General features: G+C 34.0%; 1 long non-coding RNA gene across 1 annotated transcript; it reads left to right on the top strand.

The window, feature by feature from the left end:
- The first annotated feature begins 6,634 nt into the window (after nucleotides 1-6,634).
- Nucleotides 6,635-18,691, top strand: LOC139520103 (uncharacterized). Its single transcript, XR_011663814.1, has 3 exons — nucleotides 6,635-6,766; nucleotides 11,739-11,816; nucleotides 18,033-18,691. It is a non-coding gene; the product is annotated as an uncharacterized lncRNA (long non-coding RNA).
- Nucleotides 18,692-20,822: the final 2,131 nt, after the last annotated feature.

The following is a 20,822-nucleotide window of genomic DNA, read 5'->3' on the forward strand; positions in this document are numbered from 1 at the left end:
ACTGAACTTTTTTGTTTTAAAAGATAAACACTATCTGTTTTTTGTTAAATTATTTGTGATTTATGTGTTATATAAATATTGCATAAATTTGTACATTTTATTTTTACAAATAAGTTATTTGAAATAACTCAAATTTATCAAATGTTCATGAACGTCATTTTTTGCTGTATATTAATCAAATTTTTAAAAAAAATGCACTATTTACGTTTTCATGAATATTGGTACACATAATCTTCTTACGTAATCAAACCAAATGTCATTTTAAAACAGAGGGTTCCATGAACTTGTTTTCAAGTTAGATAAGTTTGAATGATAAAAATCAGTCGAAAACTGATTCTTTTCCTGATAAGTCATAGTTTGACGTCTCGAAAATAACAATTTACGTTAACAACGTCATTACCTCCCCTGTAACTGTATCATATGTCCTTAAAAGCTTTATATTTTAGAAGGTGGAAGACCTGGATGTTTCATACTTTGAATATAGATGCCTTATGTTACGAAGTTTCCATCTGTCACATATCCATTGTCCTTGACCTCATTTTCATGGGTCAATGACTACTTGAAAAAAAGTTAATATTTTTTGTAATGTTAACTTCTCTGTAATTATGAGTAGTGGGATAACTATATTTGGTATGTGTGTACCTTTCAAGGTCCTCATGGCCGTCAGACAGTTTTCACTTGACCTCGGCCTCATTTCAGTGAACAAGGTTAAGTTTTGGTGGCCAAGTTCATATCACAGATACTAATAGGTCTAGTATATATTTGATATATGGAAGGATTGTAAGGTGTACATGTCCAACTGGCAGGTGTCATCTGACCTTGACCTCATTTTCATGGTTCAGCGGTTAAAGATGTTAAGTTTTTGTGTTTAGTCTGTTTTTCTTATACTGTATGCAATATATCTACTATATTTGATATGTTGAAGGATTGTAAGGTGCACATGTCCTACTAGCAGTTGTCATCTGACCTTGACCTCAATTTCATGGTTCAGTGGTGAAAGTGAAGTTTTTGAGTTTTGGTCTTTTTTTCTAATAGTATATGCAATAGGTGAACTACTAGTATATATGGTGTATGGAAATATTTAATGATGTACATGTAAGTCTCGTAGGTTTTATTTTACCTTGACCTCTTTTTCACGGTTTTTTCCTCAGTGTTAATTTTTTTTGTGTTTTGGTCTGTTTTTCTTAAACTATAAGCAATAGGTCAACTATATTTGTTGCATGGAAGGATTTATGGTTCATTGGTCAATGTTTAGTTTACTTGGTTAAGTCTGTTTATAAAAAAACTATAAGCAATTGAGAATTTATCAATGAAATCTATTCTCAGATTTCACTTTACCAAATAATATGCATGTGTATACGTATACTTGTCTAGAAAAAGATATGAACTATTATTGTTTGTTCGTTTGTCTTCTTTCATTTTTAGCCCGGCGTAGTCAGCTTATTTTCGATTTATGAGTTTGACTGTCCCTCTGGTATCTTTCGTCACTCTTGTATACATGGTGCTTGAATCTGTTCTAGAAATATATATAATGTGTAATTTTAAAGTGATATCTAAAATGGAGTTATTTTTCTTTGTCCATTATTGTAGTTGATCTCCAATTCGTAGTTCATAAAACAATGAAATTTTTAGTTTCAACTTCAAAATGAATGAAAGCACTTGATTCTATTTCTACAATGGATTTCCCAGAACATGCCAAAAAGCAGAACCTTTATAAATCATTTGAGCTGACAAAACACTTTGAAAGAAGTCTTCTGACATTTTCAACCATAATAGGCGAACACAGAAACAAACTGGAAAAAAATAGACAATCATCTCAGTTAAAATTCATAAAAGATAGACAAAAACTGAAAATAGCTCGAATGATCAGTTACTGTGATACAAAGAAATATACTACAATAAAACAACCTTAATAGGAGAAATTGTCCTTGTACGATTTTTATTACACTAACATATTCACGGTGGGTAAGGTTGTCCTGCGGGAAAACGTTCTGTGCTGGTGATTCGGTCCTTACGGGTGCTGGTGATCATTGAAATTATGTAAACAAAGACGAAAATGATGATTTTTGACGTTTTCTCTAATAAAAAAATGGAAAGAAACAGTTGAGATTTTACAATCTTGTTTATTATTTAGGGAGCTACCATTTGATTTTTATGGGGGGGCTAGGATGAAAAATTTTGTCCTGCATTTTTTTTTAGTTGTAATCTCTGTCCTGCCTTTTTATTTTTCACTCTATTCGATCCTGCTTTTTTTTTTATTAGTTTATCCTGACTTTTTTTACCTAAATTGTCATCCTGCCTTTTTTTTTTGCAAAGCTTCTCATCCTGCCTTTTTTTTTTACTCAAAACTCCTGTCCTGCCTATTTTTTTCAAATTTCATCCTAGCCCCCCCATAAAAATCAAATGGTAGCTCCCTTATTCATATGCATACCATTAAAAATGTGACCCTCTTAACTAATTCAGTAAGCGTACAACACAAAAGTGCTCATTTTCAGAAAATCTAGAACTGAAAAAATAAAACAAAAATGCTCCTAGAGTCCGCTTTCTATACCGCAATCCACACGACAAATCATTTTGAGAAAAAGCATTGCAATTTATTAAAATTTTGCATTTTCTCAATTTATTCATGTCCTGATACTGTGCTGGTGGGTCCTGTCATTGTGCTGGTGGGTCCTGATACGGTGCTGGTGATTTTGGATAAGAAGTTGGTCATATTTGAAACAAATGTTACAAAATCAATAAAATTGGGCAGATAATTGTTGTCAATAGGATCTGTGACTCCTATTTTTGCTTTTGTGCATCCAATTGGCTGTTTAATATGTGTTTTCAAATGGTCGTAACTTATATTACATAAAAGGGCAACATCTTCCGTCCAATATCAGATAACATAATATATCTAATAAGATTAGTTTTATTAAGATATGATCAACAATGATCAAAGCCCATACCGCATAGTCATAAACATGTTTGTTTGTGCGCAACATACCCCTCCCTACCTCCACCCAACCAACCCCTCCTCCTTTCCTCCTTCATTGTTACAGTGGTGTACCAACACAATAATTTATCACATAAATAACAAAAAGACACACATTATTGAACAACGAATGCTCGCAGGTACTGAAATCTAGTTCAAAGCCGCATTTTCAACTAATAGATAAACCATGTTCTCTTAGATAAAAATCCCAATCGTGTCGTTCAAAAAATGTCTCAAAACTTAAGTTCACATTTTAATGTAAAGCAGAACTTTAAAAGTTTTAAAAGTGTGCAGTGAATCTTATGCTCACAACAGTTATTGTCATAAATATGTATACATAAGACTTATAAAGGAATTAAGTAGGTACCAAGACATATTTTACAGTTCAATTTAATGATCATGAATGGAAGGAAATGGTACGGAAGTTTACATAGGACAAAAAGTAATTGATAGTATTTTTTGGCGAAAGACTTAAACGCTTCTTTGCATTATATAGTACAGCTCTTCTATAAAAGAATGCAAAAAAAACTTTGATTGACTTGCTTGCTATGTTTGCTTGGATGTTTTCAAACAATAGGTAGGCGGAGTTTCAATACATACTGGGATTTGATTGGACAAATACAAACTGACAGGAATTGAAGTTCATGTTTATTGTCCAAACAAATTCTAGCGAATATTTAGGTTTTAAATCAAATTTTCGTGGACTTTTTAGCTTCCACCCTGACGAGGCATGTTAGCTGTTCGTATGCTGTTGCACCTGACGCACGGAAACTTTGACATTTCCATCTTCTTTTCTGAAATATTTTTCCCAACTCATACTTGACAAGATTGTTATCCTAGTAAAAGGTGTAACCAATGAATTGAACACAAGTTAAAATTCCACAATACTATAATATCATTTTATGTGTCAATTTGTTCGAAAAAAGTCGAAAAGAAGAGAGTTTTTTTAATGTCATGATTATCTGTCGCTTTCTAGATCTATGCTTAGCATTTATTTCAGATGACATGGACTCCTCACCCTGGTGACCCTGCTGCCTTTCATAACTTTATCCGTATACATATATTGATAGATAAACAAAAGGCTGCAACTGCATGGTATTTTTGTATTTAAAAAGCGGATATTTGTGGTGAATGGAAACTGTGAGGGTCAAAATCTTAAATTGCTTATAAATGTTGCTGGACCCAGTTTCGTTATCTGATCTGAATTTTCTGAAATGTGCTTTTACTCGGTAAGTTTTGCCCTAACTGCTTGAACTTTTGCAATATTAAAGCCGACTTCAATGAGTGTGTAGACAAAGGGAATATCTTTGGTTATCTTGCTTGCTGAACGGAAATACATTGTTAGGTTATGTAAACTACCCTACTTTAAGAGTAGACTAGTCCGACAAATGACACATCTTTCTGTCTGTAGGACCAGGCTACTTCGAAAGGAGGGTAGTATACCTTACCTAATAATGACTTCACGGTTTAGCTAACAAGCAAGCTAACCAAAGATATTACCTTTGCCTACATACTCAATGGAATCGGCTGTAACTAAAAACTCGAATACATTTTAACAGACAGTGGTCATGTTTGTTGATGAATATTGTTTTTCCTAGATTCACTCTTGAAAAATCATTTAGTAACATTTGGTCAAGTAATTTCAGAAAAGATCTTTTTGTAATTGCGGACGCCAAGACAATACATGAACCTCACACGACCCCTCGACACAGGTGAGCTTATATATGATCTTGTAGCGATTCTGGTTGACAACCAGTTGAAATTAAGCCAGTTTTGTGTGTGTGAAGATTTGTATTGTTTTAAACTGTTATGACCTTTTAAAGTTAAATGTAGGTGTTTAATCTAAGAATTTCTTTTTTAAACTTATATACTTGTTTTATACTCAATTGGTAGTATGAAGCTACGAGATATTTTAATTTTTGAAATTGAAGGCACAATTAACAAAGCAAACGGTAGTTTCAAATACTTTTAAATATATCTTTAAGGATAATGTACCCTTGTGTTGGTCCCATGCTAAACATAACAAAAATCTCTGTACAAAGGTTATCTCGTCTTCATTCTCTGACATATTCTAGTCTGTCCTTTCATAAAGTAGTGATTTTTTTAGTGTTATATCGAAAAATACCTAATAACCGTTCAGACAAAAAAATTATGTTGAAAAAGTCTTACAGATACAGCAAGTGATTCTTTATAAGATACATTTTTCTTTTCAAATACAACTTTTAAATCTTACGGGAAACTATTCCAAGCTTAAAACTTTCACTGTAACCTCGCTCTAACGTATCCCCCATCCCCCCCAAAAAAAACCAAACAAACAAACCCGCAATACTATTGTCATTCTTATAGTCAGCTGACAGCACTAAATTGTTCCCAAACAAATGTGTTTTAAGCTGCTAAAGACATATGATTCAAACGCTCAGAAAGTCCTTTGTTCTATATTTTTGCTCTCCATTTTATGCAAAACCTTTTACATTTTATTTTATGGGTTACTGTTGAAGGTCGTACGATGACGTATGATTGTTAACACATACTTCCTTTGGTTTCTTATGGAAATTTGTCCATTGACAACAAACATACCACATCATCTACTTTATATAAGTATTGTATAAATTACAACGTATTTTGGTGATCTTGCAAAATGATCGTAATCCCGAAAATCGTAAACATATTTTCGTATCTTAAAAGGGGTTAAGAAGAGATATTAACAGGCCAATAAATAAGATTACAGTTAATTTTAAAAAAAAATTAAAAAAATAGGGGATTTTTTCTCTCATAATAACAGTAAACAGATTCACAACAATGTCAATTTCACGAAAGCAGACAACAGTTAATTAGTCAATAACAGTACAGCATCAATGATCTTGAATATATGCCACTTTTAACTAAAATATAAAGACACAGAACCAGGACATAGGAGCACAGAACCAGGACCGTTTTTCTTATCACCAGCACAGCGTCAGGACAATTCCGTGTAACGAACTTGCACGACTTTTGCAATATAATATTGTTGTAATATACTTTGCATGGTACTTATGACGCATCAGAGAAAAATTAAGCAACAAAACAGTCGTTTTATTGCCGTTCTGATACAATGTAAACAAACACACCAGCACAGAATCAGGACCCACCAGCACCTGACAGGACCAAATCACCAGCACAGAACGTTCTCTCGCAGGACAACCATATCCACCGTGTACATGATCTATTAAATATAAAAGATTGTAATTTAATTATTCTTTCAGATATAATAATTACTGGATATAATACATGTGAAAACTACACAGTTTGGTTAGAAAAGTTTTAAATTTGCAGCTGCTACTCAGTGGAACCGGGAGCAGCCTACCTGACCATTTCAGGACTGAAAACAGTTTTTTTTTCTCAATTTAAGAGCCTTATAAAAGTCTTGGAATGGTTCAAAATGCTGTTGTTCTGCAAACTAGAAAACTAATTGATACTGATGAAAAAAAAATCCTTATTTTCTAGTGTCTTTGCACCTAAAAATCACAAAAAAAAAATCCTAACAGAAGTTGGCGTATCTTTTTGATACGGCTTTAGAAAGGTTAAACTTGTGTTTTAACTTGAACAGATTTCACAATACTGTATTTAGGCTTCATGGTTCATTAGACAAAATACCTCACGGCTATTTATTGGGCACTATGATTTGGCGGTATACTTCTTTTGTTCTAATTTGTGAACACTTTATCATGGAATTCATTTTGAATTACTAGTAACACGAAACAGGCTGTTTACTTAGGATAAATATCACTTTGGTTGGAAAGTCTCTTGCATAAGGTAGATTTTATTCTTTCTTTAATGATAACATGTTAACAAATTAATGGAAAAGTAATAGACGTGTTGCACAAAATGAATGTCAAGTTTATTTTGGTGGCTGTCGAAAACGAGTTTATAGAAGACAATTCAGATAGAAGATTTAACATTCAAATTTCATAATTCAGTATTCTGCTTTGAATATGTTACACTACTATATTTTCCCTGGTGGGTCTACTCGACCCGCACGGCCTGCGTGTTTTTCTGTTGTTGTGTAAATCGAGTTGAAATAACATGCCATAGAAATAAAAAGAAATAAAAAAAAAACAGGTCTATAAAGTATTATGTAGTATAAACCATATTTAATGCTTTACAGGATTGTAGTTGAGTCTATCATTTTTGTAGTACTGACAACTATATTAATCATTTCAGGTTGGCAACAGGTAATGACAGTGGCGGATCCAGGGGGGGGGGGGGGGGGGGGGTCCGGGGGTTGGAACCCCCCTTTTTTTTGGCCGATCAATGCATTTGAATGGGAGCATATAGTTGAAACCCCCCACCTTTACTCTGGGTTGGGACCCCCCCTTTTTTTTAAAATGGCTGGATCCGCCACTGAATGACTATCCCTATTATGAGGGGTACACTTCAAGTGATATAAAATATATTTTTTTTGTAAAAATCACTTAGTACAAATGAGCACATATTTATATTATTTGAAGAAACTTTACCCAAAGAACCAGAGTCGGGTCCAAGGGGGTGGGGCCTTTCTTTGGAAAAATTTGGTTGATTATATAGGGATTCGCTGAAGCAAGACTGGAGCGGGGCCCCCTTAGGACAGTCAGCAGCCCCCTCCCCCTCCTTTATGATAAGTTCTGGATCCGCCACTGAGAACTTTACATCTATCTGGTATTATATGGTCAAAACATGTCCAAAAATTTTCCCCCTTTTAAGGGAGCTACCATTTAATTTTTATGGGGGGGGGGGGGGGGGGGGGGGCTAGGATGAAATTTGAAAAAAATAGGCAGGACAGGAGTTTTGAGTAAAAAAAAAGGCAGGATGAGACACTTGCAAATAAAAAAGTCAGGACAACAATTTAGGTAAAAAAAAGTCAGGATAAACTAAAAAAAAAAAGGCAGGACCGAACAGAGTGAAAAATAAAAAGGCACTCACTGGACAGAGATTACAGCTAAAAAAAAATGCAGGACAAAATTTTTCCTCCTAGCCCCCCATAAAAATCAAATGGTAGCTCCTTAAATTAAAGAGTAAAAGAATCAAAGTTTTTCTTCAACAGCTAGTAAAATGTCACCCCATTGACTGATGGACAGTCCCAAATTTAAGGGTTATCTCCACCTGGGGGTGGCAACCTGTATATTAATTTGTGTAGGTCCTGCCAAAAACATGAATGATACAACAAAATCATATTTCATGGTCCCTATGGAAATGTGCAACATGCACAATATGTGAGGCAAGCTAAGCATTATTTTGAATTAATTAACTTGGCATGTTTTTTTTCCCATATGATTTCTCTTTTCTAAAAATGCCAAGCAAGCTATAGTTATGAAATTATAAATTTAACCTAATGAAAAGGAACAATTTTTATTACTAAAATGTCAAGACACAGGTCATCAACAAAAATAACTTTTCAGGAGAACTAGATAAGTTTATTTTACATGACAGAAAGTTTTAAATGGAAAATAAAAAAAGAATGAAATTTCTGCATGAAAATTTCAAAGAATTAAGTTTATCAATAAACCAATAAATTAAAAGTCCTTGCCTTATTAAAACTCAAATTATTTTATGTTTCACAAAAGTAAACACTTTCCCAAAAGAAATTCCTCTTGTCTGATAATATAAACCACCTGAATTTCAATAATAGTCAACATATTTATACAGCTGAAATTTCTGTTCAGAAAAAAGACTTTTTTTTATAAAAGAAACCTGTGTCTTCAAATTTATAAAACCAAAATTTTAATCAGACTGATAATTTGCAATATGTTTAAAGTGCTTAGTGGAAGACCACAATTTGGCACTATATTGAACACTGACGCCTCTGAATAATTTGGAAGATTTTTCAATGTCTTGATGACAATATAAAATGGATGAAGAGATAATCCCAATGATGGCAGTGCAATGCATTGGAGTGGTACCACAATGATACTATTATAATTTGTTCACTTTTTTTATGCACCACCTACAATAGTGGAGGGCATTATGTTTCCTGGTCTGTGCGTCCGTTTTCGTCGTCCGTCTTTTCGTTCATCTGTCCGTTCATCTATCCATCTGTCCAGCTTCAGGTTAAAGTTTTTGGTCAAGGTAGTTTTTGATGAAGCTGAATTCCAATCAACTTGAAACTTAGTACACATGTTCCCTTTGATATTATATTTAATGCCAAATTAAAAGTTTTACCCAAATTTCACGGTCCACTGAACACGGAAAATGATAGTACAAATGCATGTACTTTGGACACATTCTTGTTTTTGTCAAGCATGCAACTTTTGTTGCAGAAAGCTCGACATAGGGATAGTGAGCGATCCGGCAGTGGCATTAGCTAACTTCTTAATATAAGCTTTATATTTTAGAAGGTGGAAGACTTGGATACTTCATACTTTGTATATGTATGTCTCATGTTAAAAAGTTTCTGTCAGTCACATGTCCGATGTCCTTGACCTAATGTTTATGATTCAGTGACTACTGTAATAAAAAGTTAAGATTTTTGCCTAATGTTAAATTATCTCTTATTATAAGTAACAGGATAACTATATTTGGTATGTGAGTACCTTGCAAGATCCTCATGCCCGTCAGACAGTTTTCACTTGACCTTGACCTCATTTCATGGATCAGTGAACAAGGTGAAGTTTTGATGGTCAAGTCCACATCTCAGATACTATAAGCAAAAGGTGTTGCATATTTAATGTATGAAAGGACTGTAAGGTGTACAACTGTACATGTCCAACTCAGGCAGGTAACATCTGACCTTGACCTCATTTTCATGGTTCAGTTTCTTATACTGTTTGCAATAGGTCTACTTCATTTGGTGTATGGAATAATTGTAAGGTGTACATGTCTAGCTGGCAGGTGTCATGACCTTGACCTCATTTTCATGGTTCAGTGGTCAAAGTTAAGTTTTTGAGTTTTGGTCTTTTTTTTCTAATACTATATGCAATTGGTCAACTATTTTTGGTGTATGGAAATATTTTATGATCTATATGTCAGTCGCACATTTTTTATTTGACCTTGAACTCCTGTTCACAGTCATTGCTCATTGTTAAGTTTTTGTGTTTTTAACTTTTTTTCTTAAACCATAAGCAATTAGGTCAATTATATTTGTTGAATGGAAGAATTGTTAGCTGTACATGCCTGCCTAGCATGGTTCATCTGACCTTGACCTCTTTTTCATGGTTTATTGCTCATTGTTAAGTTTTTGTGTTTTGGTCTGTTTTTCATGAACTTCATGTATGAGCAATAGGTCGATTAACTATATTTGTATGGAAGAATTGTCAGCTGTACATGTCTGTCTGGCATGGTTAATCTGATTTTTTCAAAAAATTAAGTAAAATGTATTTTACAATGCGCAGCAACATGGACATTGAAAAAATGTTTCCCTGTAAATTTTTCATTACCATTTTTTCAATTTTACATCCTGGTTTCGAAATGAGTAAAGGAAATGTTCATAAGAAATCAATTCGTTATCTTGGTGTTATCAGGGGTGTACGGAATTTTACACCGTTGTTGAAAATTCATACACCCATTCGGCTAGCCTCAGGGTGTATGAATTTTCAACAACGGTGTAAAATTCTGTACACCCCTGATTACACCAAGATAACTAATAGTAGTTCAAAACTCTGTGGATTAAAAACCCTTGCTTAAACGTTATCTCTTTGAGAGGTTAGCAGGTGGCATAAAATGTTTTTCATAGATTTTATTTTTTTGATATTTCAAAAATAATATTGGTCGCTAGTAAAAATTCTTTAGCCTGCCAAGTAATGAAATTTTGAAGAAAAAGAAACCAACAAACTTTCGCTCTCTTGCTACCTTTTTTTTTTTTGATAAGTTTAAGAAGAACTAGAAATTAATTTGTTGTGGCCTTCAGCATATTATGTTTTCTAAAAGTTTGTTACCTGAGTGATATTAAGGTCATCTTTCATTGTAATATCACTTCCTGAAAATTGTGAATTATGGGCCATGCATGAATGTCAAAACTTTTATTTTAGATCATTTGAATTCTGGTTGGACTGTTTACTCATCTTTATTTTTATGTCTTAGCTGCATGCAGGGTCTGAACACTTTTCATTGGCTTGTGATGATCAGAAGGTTTATTGAAATACCACATCCTCCAGACATATTGTCATTACGCAGGCTGTCTTATAGTTGTTAATTTCTGTGGCATTTGGTTCTCTTGTGGAGAGTTGTATCATCATACCCCATCTTTTTATTTTTATACGGCCATTTAAGGGACGTATTATGGTATACCTTGTCCAACAATAACTCCAAAATGCTTTAACCAATTTGCATTAAAACTTTGATAATTATTTTTAAAATGTTTTGACGTAAGCTCCCTTTCAATCTTTATCAATTTTAAATTTTGTGTTTTATAAGTCATGAGATTTTGATTTATAAAAAATTGGGAATTTTTCCCGTTTTTCAGACAATAACTCAAGTGCTTTGAGCAGTTTAAATGAAAATTGGGGACGGGTTTCTACCTATTAAATTAAACCTCCTTTAATTCTTTTTTTTTATAAATTTATAACATTGAGGACTTATGGAACTTTATACTTTAAAAAGCGTCCAGCGTATCATGCGCTCTTGGCATTCAACTCTGAATTATCTAACCATTGACAGTTGGAAATCTTTTCTCTAATTTAGTCTAACAGAACGAAAGAAAAGTTTTTGATTGTCAATTTGGATATCTTCATATTACTTTGATTTAAGTATGTTTTTATTTCAATTACTAACTGTTTTCTTATACATATCAGAATAATTTTATTTTGTATTACAGATGGATGAGCCCAGATGAAAGTTCAGTCCTGACACCTACAGGCAGACGATTTCATTTTATTTGCCAGATAATGATGATGTAAGTAATTGCTCATTACAATTGTATTTGAAACTATGTTAAAATTTGTTAGATAATAAAAAATAGTTTTCAAATTAGTTGGAGAAACAGCTTGAAAATTAGTTTTCAAATTAGTTGGAGAAACAGCTTGAAAAATCATTACAAATTAGTCCAAAATTTCTTTTTCAAATTTATACTCAAATGAAATGTATTTTATAATTTATATAAAATATATACAGTAATACAATTCTTTATAGTTACTTAATGTCTATGATATATGTTCTAATAACTTGAAATCTCATAGTTCAAAAATATTAACATTTTACAACTCATTTTACCCCCTCCCCCCTTTTGAAAAAGCGGGGAGGTGGGGGTAGGTAATACTGTTTTACCTCTGTCTGTAGATCCAGCCATCAGTTCATCAGTCCGTCCGTCCCATGAATATTTTTCGTCTCATTTTTCTCAGGAACTACAATACAATGATTTCTGAAATTTGGTTTGGGGGTTTATATATATCAGCTATACCAAGTGATGCGTTTTCAGATTCATCACTAAGCAACTTCCTGTTTACTGAACACGTGTATCATTTTACACCTTATAGCCAAGTTGAAAATTTTCGCCACTTTTTTCCCAGGAACTACAATACAAGAATTTCTGAAATTTGGTTTTAGGGTTTATACAAGTCAGCCTGCAACATAGGGATAGTGATCAGGTGGCTGTGGAGGCGGTGACGATAACTTCTTAAAAGTTTTGTATTTTAGAATGGGGAAGACCTGGATGCTTCATACTTTGTATATGGATGCCTCAATGTTACAGAGTTTCCGTCAGTCACATGTCCAATGTCCTTGACCTCATTTTCATGGTTCAGTAACTACTTTTTTGTAATGTTGAATTCTCCCTTATTATAAGTAATGAGATAACTATATTTGGTTTGTGCGTACCTTGCAAGGTCCTCGTGCCAGTCAGACAGTTTTCACTTGACCTTGACCTCATTTCATGGATCAGTGAACAAGGCTAAGCTTTGGTGGTCAAGTCCATATCTCAGATACTATAAGCAATTAAAGGTCTAGTATATTCAGTGTATGGAAGGACTGTAAGGTGTACATGTCCAACTGGCAGGTGTCATCTGACCTTGACCTCATTTTCATGGTTCAGTGGTTATAGTTAAGTTTTTGTGTTTTGGTCTGTTTTTTTTATACTGTATGCAATAGTTCTACTATATTTGGTGTATGGAATTATTGTAAGGTGTACATGTCTAGCTGGCAGGTGTCATCTCACCTTGACCTCAAACTTACATGGTTCATTGGTCACAGTTACGTTTTTGAGTTTGGTCTTTTTTTCTAATACTATAATATATGCAATAGGTCAACTATATTTGGTGTATGAAAATATTGTATGATCTTTATGTCAGTCACACAGGTTTTATTTGACCTTGACCTCATTTTCGCAGTTCATTGCTCAGTGTTCAGTTTTTGTCTTTTGGTCTGTTTTTCTTAAACAATAAGTAATAGGTCAACTATATTTGTTGTATGGAAGAATTGTTAGCTGTACATGCCTGCCTGGCATGGTTCATCTGACCTTGACCTCATTTTCATGGTTCGTTGGTCAATGTTTAGTTTTCTTGGTTAAGTTTATGTGACAGTTGTAATAAAGCTCTATATTCAGGACTATCATCAATGATTAGTAAAGAAGGCGAGACATTTCAGCGTGTGCACTCTTGTCCTGGATAAAGTTAAGTTTATGTGACAGTTGTACTAAAGCTTTATACTTAGGAATGTCAACATAATATCAATGATTAGTTAAGAAGGCGAGACATTTCAGGGTGTGCACTCTTGTTGAAATTTTAAAAACTTTCTAAAACTATCCTAGATTTCTACCAAACTTTGACAGAAGCTTGTTTGTGATCATGATAGTATCCAGAAGTAAATTTTGTTAAAAAAAAATCCTGTTTTTCCCCATTTACCTATAAATTGTCTTAAGTTTTTCTGTCAGGAAACATTACATTCACTCTGTGGTAAAAGTTTTTATATGACTGCAAAAATTTTTGTGGTCGTTAATATTGGTATCACGTTGTCGTCGTCAGCGGCGTCCAAAGATGGATGGTTTCTGGATAATAACTTTAGTATAAGTAAATGGAAAGCAATAAAATGTCATTTTTATAAATTTTCTGTTTACAAAACTTTGAATTTTTTCGAAAAACTAAGGATTTTCTTACCCCAGGAGTAGATTACCTTAGCCGTATTTGGCACAACTTTTTGGAATTTGGGTCCTCAATGCTCATCAACTTTGTATTTATTTGGCTTTTTTAACTATTTTGATCTGAGCGTCACTGATGAGTCTTATGTAGACGAAAGGCGTGTCTGGCGTATAGAATTATAATCCTGGTACTTTTGACTATTAACACAATATTTATAACCACAAAAGGAAGGTTGGGATTGATTTTGGAGGCCAAAAACATACATTTATCTTGTTTCAGGACAATAAGTTGTGTATAAGTATTTCAATTACTCTGAAATTGTACCATAATGTTCATACTATTTAGTAGAAGGTTGGGATTTCTTGTAAGGGTTATGGGGCAAACAGGCAAGGAATTAAGGGCCTAAAAGGGGCCAAAACAAGCATTTTTGAAGTTTCGGGACAATAACTTATGTTAAATTGTATGGATCTCTCTGACATTGTACCACAAGGTTCCATATAATGAAGGGAATGTTTGGTGTCAGTCTGGGGTTAATATCCCTAAACATTTAGGAATAAGAGGCTAAAAAAGAGCCAAAAAGAAGCATTTTTCTAGTTAATAGACAATAAGTTGTGTTTAAGTGTATGGATCTCTCTGAAATTATACTACAAGGTTTCTAACTACAAAGGAAAGGCTGGAATTGAGTTTTTGGGTTCTTGCTCAAAGGGTTTTAATAAGTTAGGGGCCAAAAAGGGGCCCAAATAAGCATTTTTAGCTCACCTGGCCCAAAGGTCAAGTGAGCTTTTCTCATCACTTGGCGTCCAGCGTCGTCCAGCGTCATTAGCTTTCACAAAAATCTTCTCCTCTTAAACTACTGGGCCAAATTTAACCAAACTTGGCCACAATCATCATTAGGGTATCTAGTTTAAAAAAAGTGTCTGGTGACCCGGCCAACCAACCAAGATGGCTGCCATGGCTAAGAATAGAACATAGGGGTAAAATGTAGATTTTGGCTTATAACTCTGAAAACAAAGCATTTAGTGCAATCTGACATGGATTAAAATTGTTTATCAGGTCAAGATCTATCTGCCCTGAAATTTTCAGTTTAATTGAACAATTGCTTGTTGAGTTACTGCCCCTGAATTGGTAATTTTACGGAAATTTTGCCGTCTTTGATTATTAGCTTGAATATTATTATAGATAGATATAAACTACAAACAACAATAATGTTCAGAAAAGTAAGATCTACAAATAAGTCAACATGACTAAAATGGTCAGTTGACCACTTCAGGAGTTATTGCCCTTTATAGTTATTTTTTACCAATTTTTCGTAAATTTTTGTAATCTTTGATAAAAATTCCTCTGAAACTACTGGGCCAAATTTAACCAATCTTAGCCACAATCATAATTAGGGTATCTAGTTTAAAAATTGTGTGCGGTGACCCAGCCAACTAACCAAGATGGCTGCCATGGCTAAAAATAGAACATAGGGGTAAAATGTAGATTTTGGCTTATAACTCTGAAACCAAAGCATTTAGAGCAAATTTGACAGGGAATTAAATTGTTAAAAAATATCTATGTTTAATAATAATATATAATATAATAGTGTTCAGCAAAGTAAGATGTAGAAATAAGTCAACATGACCAAAATAGTCAGATGACCCCTTAAGGAGTTATTGCCCTTTATAGTCAATTTTCAACAATTTTCAACAATTTTCATTAATTTTGTTAATTTTTACAAAATATTTTCTGTAACTAAAGGGCCCATTTTATTATAGATAAAGAAAATTGTAAGTGGCAAGAATTTTCAGTAAAGTAAGATCTACAAACACATCACCATCACCAAAACACAATTTTGTCATGAATGCATCTGTGTCCTTTGTTTGATATGCACATAGATCCAAGGTGAGCGACACCGGCTCTAAAGAGCCTTTAGTGGTAGTTTTCAGTCAATAACTTGTCTTTTTAAAAGTGTATAAATCTCTCTGAAATGATACCACAAGTTTCCATACTACAAAGGATTGTTATAGGGGGTAATGGAACAAATCATTAAGCAATAAGGGGCAAAAAAGGGGGGACAAAAAGGGGACAATGGTTTTTCTGGTTAAAAGACAACTTAAACAATTTAAAAGCTGTGTAAGTAGCATATTAATCTATTGTAATAAAAATTCATAATATCTAATAAAATTTGTAGATTTAGCTAACCAAGTCCTTATATTAAATGTATAAAGTAACATTTGTTTATAGTGGAAAATTGTTTTAACCTTAAGTAAGCTTCAATTTAAAATTGCTTGCTAGTCCCTCTCTGATTACCATTAGATAACTCTGATTCATTTCCCAATCAATCTATCATAAAGGGATGATCATTAATTCGATTTTGATTGATAGTCTTTTTAAAAAATTATGAATGGTTCTTTATATTGGTATGTTATCATTTTAAACGTTTCAAATTTATGAAATGATATTCGTACACCAATGTTTTTGATACACCAATAACTAAAGCTGAAATTATTAAATACAGTAGCTAAAGTTTATTCACTTCTCAAAGTGTAAGAAGCAATAAAAATCGTATGCTTGCACCATCTTAGAGGCCCCTCATGGGGGGGTCCTAGTAATCACATAATCACCATTTTTTTGCCAATATAATCACATAATCATTAAATATTTGCTTATCTTTAATAATCAAATAATCATAAACTAAAAATACAGTCCTAGGTAATCAAATAATCATGAAATATTTGGCTTAATAATCAAATCATTAAAAAAACGGCCAAGTAATCACATAATCAAAAACCCCATGAGGGCCCTCATCTTACCCAAATACAGATTTAATTAAGTTCTGAACATTTCGACATTTCTTCGTTTATATTTATGAAAAACTGGTTTTAAACAAATCCCAAGTATGTGTTAAGATCCGACTAAATACCTATATCCCGATATCGTCAGGTAAATTTGCTAGTGTATGGGAGGTAATCCAATTAAGATTTTAAGAATACTATTAAAATTATCCTTACTTGTGGAAAGACCTGCAATTGTTCTCTGAACAATTGGATTTTAAGTTTCTTTATATTTTTAATAGCCTATAGAAAATATATAGCATAGGTAACTTCAAAGAATCGAAAGTGATGTATGTTTATCTATACTGAGCTAAAAAAGTTTAGCAACAAAAATATGAAATTTTATTACAAAATGATAATAAAAAAATGGAATTATGACATGTCAGAAGCAACATGAATGTTTAACACTCATATTCATTAGGATATTTTTTGTATAGAGCACGGGAGGGTCAAAATGCGGAAATAAGTATAAGTGTTATTCAAAATCAATTTCTCTGCCATGTTCTAAGTGCATCAATGAAGGATTGGCAGGAACACCAGCAGCTACCCTTAGTCAATGCACTACTCTTGTGGCCAGAAAAAACTTACCACATGTTGACGATTGTTGTTTTTGGTCTACAGCATATCGACCTATCCTGTGTTGTTGCAATTTGTTGATTTCTGTTTGCTAGTTCCTAAACTTTTGACTTATGCACTTAAAATCGAGCCACGACGTCAGCAACACTCATGCCGGCATCAACCATTCCAAGAGCCATCTGACCGTCATTTTCCGAGAGGCATGGTTGATGCTTCATGCAATTTTTTCAAACTTTTATGTGTTTTTCTTACCAATGGTGTGTTTCTGAACGTGTGTGCAAAAAAAAAAAAAAAATTGTTTTAAAAGTACAGGTACAGAAAGTGAAACATCAATTACACGTGCAAAGCTGAAATGGCACGAAATCAATCACCTGGCAAAAAGTACGACTGTTTAAAATTTCAAGCAAAACTAAGGATTATATCAATGATGTTTAATAAAACAAAAAAAACCAGAAACAACAAATAACAATGAAAAAAAAGTGTTGCTAAACTCTTTTGGCTCAGTTTATTTAATTTTTATGTTTTCATATGTATGGTGTTTTTTTCTTTCTGTTTTCTATAGGTGTATTTCTTTCTTTTTTATTTTCTATAGGTCACTTTAAAGAATTATAAGTGAGGTATGGTTATCTATTTCATTTTATGTTTTAGGTGGCGTCCAGGATCAGACAGCAGGTAAGTTTTGATAGGATTGTGTGCATGTTTGTATGCCTTTTTGTCCAAGTTTCCTCTAGGTGGCGTCAAAGGATCCAACGGAAAGGTATGTTAAGATAAGATTGTGTTTGTATGCCTTTTTGTCCAAGTTTCCTCTAGGTGGCGTCAAAGGATCCAACGGAAAGGTATGTTAAGATAAGATTGTGTGTTTGTATGCCTTTTTGTCCAAGTTTCCTCTAGGTGGCGTCAAAGGATCCAAAGGAAAGGTATGTTAAGATAAGATTGTGTGTTTGTATGCCTTTTTGTCCAAGTTTCCTCTAGGTGGCGTCAAAGGATCCAAAGGAAAGGTATGTTAAGATAAGATTGTGTGTTTGTATGCCTTTTTGTCCAAGTTTCCTCTAGGTGGCGTCAAAGGATCCAAAGGAAAGGTATGTTAAGATAAGATTGTGTGTTTGTATGCCTTTTTGTCCAAGTTTCCTCTAGGTGGCGTCAAAGGATCCAAAGGAAAGGTATGTTAAGATAAGATTGTGTGTGTATGCCTTTTTGTCCAAGTTTCCTCTAGGTGGCGTCAAAGGATCCAAAGGAAAGGTATGTTAAGATAAGATTGTGTGTTTGTATGCCTTTTTGTCCAAGTTTCCTCTAGGTGGCGTCAAAGGATCCAAAGGAAAGGTATGTTAAGATATAAGATTGTGTGTTTGTATGCCTTTTTGTCCAAGTTTCCTCTAGGTGGCGTCAAAGGATCCAACGGAAAGGTATGTTAAGATAAGATTGTGTGTTTGTATGCCTTTTTGTCCAAGTTTCCTCTAGGTGCTGTCAAGAATCCAACGGAAAGGTATGTTAAGATAAGATTGTGTGTTTGTATGCCTTTTTGTCCAAGTTTCCTCTAGGTGGCGTCAAAGGATCCAAAGGAAAGGTATGTTAAGATAAGATTGTGTGTTTGTATGCCTTTTTGTCCAAGTTTCCTCTAGGTGGCGTCAAAGGATCCAAAGGAAAGGTATGTTAAGATAAGATTGTGTGTTTGTATGCCTTTTTGTCCAAGTTTCCTCTAGGTGGCGTCAAAGGATCCAAAGGAAAGGTATGTTAAGATAAGATTGTGTGTTTGTATGCCTTTTTGTCCAAGTTTCCTCTAGGTGGCGTCAAAGGATCCAAAGGAAAGGTATGTTAAGATAAGATTGTGTGTTTGTATGCCTTTTTGTCCAAGTTTCCTCTAGGTGGCGTCAAAGGATCCAAAGGAAAGGTATGTTAAGATAAGATTGTGTGTGTATGCCTTTTTGTCCAAGTTTCCTCTAGGTGGCGTCAAAGGATCCAAAGGAAAGGTATGTTAAGATAAGATTGTGTGTTTGTATGCCTTTTTGTCCAAGTTTCCTTTAGGTGGCGTCAAAGGATCCAAAGGAAAGGTATGTTAAGATAAGATTGTGTGTTTGTATGCCTTTTTGTCCAAGTTCCCTCTAGGTGACGTCAAAGGATCTAAAGGAAAGGTATGTTAAGATAAGATTGTGTGTTTGTATGCCTTTTTGTCCAAGTTTCCTCTAGGTGCCTTCAAAGGATCCAACAGAAAGGTATGTTAAGATAAGATTGTGTGTTTGTATGTATTTTTGTCCAAGTTTCCTCTAGGCTGTCAAGGGATCCAACGGAAAGGTATGTTAAGATAAGATTGTGTGTTTGTATGCCTTTTTGTCCAACTTTCCTCTAGGTGCTGTCAAGGATCCAACGGAAAGGTATGTTAAGATAAGATTGTGTGTTTGTATGCATTTTTCTCCTAATTTCCTCTAGGTGGCGTCAAAGGATCCAAAGGAAAGGTATGTTAAGATAAGATTGTGTGTTTGTATGCCTTTTTGTCCAAGTTTCCTCTAGATGCTGTCAAGGATGCAAAGGATAGGTATGTTAAGATAAGATTGTGTGTTTGTATGCCTTTTTGTCCAAGTTTCCTCTAGGTGCTGTCAGGGATCCAACGGAAAGGTATGTTAAGATAAGATTGTGTGTTTGTATGCATTTTTCTCCAAATTTCCTCTAGGTGCCGTCAAAGAATCCAAAGGAAAGGTATGTTAAGATAAGATTGTGTGTTTGTATGCATTTTTGTCCAAGTTTCCTCTAGGTGGCGTCAAAGGATCCAAAGGAAAGGTATGTTAAGATAAGATTGTGTGTTTGTATGCCTTTTTGTCCAAGTTTCCTCTAGATGCCGTCAAAGGATCCAACGGAAAGGTATGTTAAGATAAGATTGTGTGTTTGTATGCCTTTTTGTCCAAGTTTCCTCTAGGTGCTGTCAAGGATCCAACGGAAAGGTATGTTAAGATAAGATTGTGTGTTTGTATGCCTTTTTGTCCAAGTTTCCTCTAGGTGGCATCAAAGGATCCAAAGGAAAGGTATGTTAAGATAAGATTGTGTGTTTGTATGCCTTTTTGTCCAAGTTTCCTCTAGGTGGCGTCAAAGGATCCAAAGGAAAGGTATGTTAAGATAAGATTGTGTGTTTGTATGCCTTTTTGTCCAAGTTTCCTCTAGGTGGTGCAAAGGATCCAAAGGAAAGGTATGTTAAGATAAGATTGTGTGTTTGTATGCGTTTTTGTCCAAGTTTCCTCTAGGTGGCTTCAAAGGATCCAAAGGAAAGGTATGTTAAGATAAGATTGTGTGTTTGTATGCCTTTTTGTCCAAGTTTCCTCTAGGTGCTGTCAAGGATCCAACGGAAAGGTATGTTAAGATAAGATTGTGTGTTTGTATGTCTTTTTGTCCAAGTTTCCTCTAGGTGGCGTCAAAGGATCCAAAGGAAAGGTATGTTAAGATAAGATTGTG

The sequence above is a fragment of the Mytilus edulis genome, chromosome 4 (genome assembly GCF_963676685.1).
Source record: "Mytilus edulis chromosome 4, xbMytEdul2.2, whole genome shotgun sequence".
Taxonomy (NCBI): Eukaryota; Metazoa; Mollusca; class Bivalvia; order Mytilida; family Mytilidae; genus Mytilus; species Mytilus edulis.